Source organism: Atta colombica, unplaced genomic scaffold (assembly GCF_001594045.1).
Source record: "Atta colombica isolate Treedump-2 unplaced genomic scaffold, Acol1.0 scaffold61, whole genome shotgun sequence".
In the NCBI taxonomy this organism is placed as follows: Eukaryota; Metazoa; Arthropoda; class Insecta; order Hymenoptera; family Formicidae; genus Atta; species Atta colombica.
The window spans coordinates 488808-489423 of NW_017259552.1; positions in this window are offsets into that span (position 1 = coordinate 488808).

The following is a 616-nucleotide window of genomic DNA, read 5'->3' on the forward strand; positions in this document are numbered from 1 at the left end:
AAATAAATAATAAATTTTCATATTTTATAGTTTAGAGGCAAGAGGGCAAAAAATATGAAATAAGTTATAAATAAAGATTTGACTAATAAGGATATATGGATCCTCAATTAATTGGGTACCAAATTAAGAGAATAAATGTATTAATAAATATTCAAAATATTAGTTGATTAGATAGAATTGTACATGAAGGATTGGAGTAAATTGATTTAGTGAGGTGAAGGGTACATAAAATTAAAATTGATATAGTAAGGGCAATTACTAAAGTTTCTTAGGGATAGACCGGAGAATAGCATAGGCAAAAATGAAATACCATTCTGTTTGAATATGGGCAAGTGTGACTAAACGAAAGGAGTAAAATTATCTGGGTCTCTGAATATATAAGGGTATTGAAGAATAATAAGAAGAAAAACATATAATATATCATTAAAACCTAATAGATCTTTAAAGATAAAATAGGGGTGGAATGGGATTTTATAAAGATCTCTATTTACTCCCGTGAGATTTGAAGATCCTGTAAGATGTAAAAAGAATAGATGGAATATAATAAATAAAGTAATGAAAAGTAGAATGAAGTGAAAGGAGAAAAATCGGTTTAATGTAGAATTATTAATTGAAA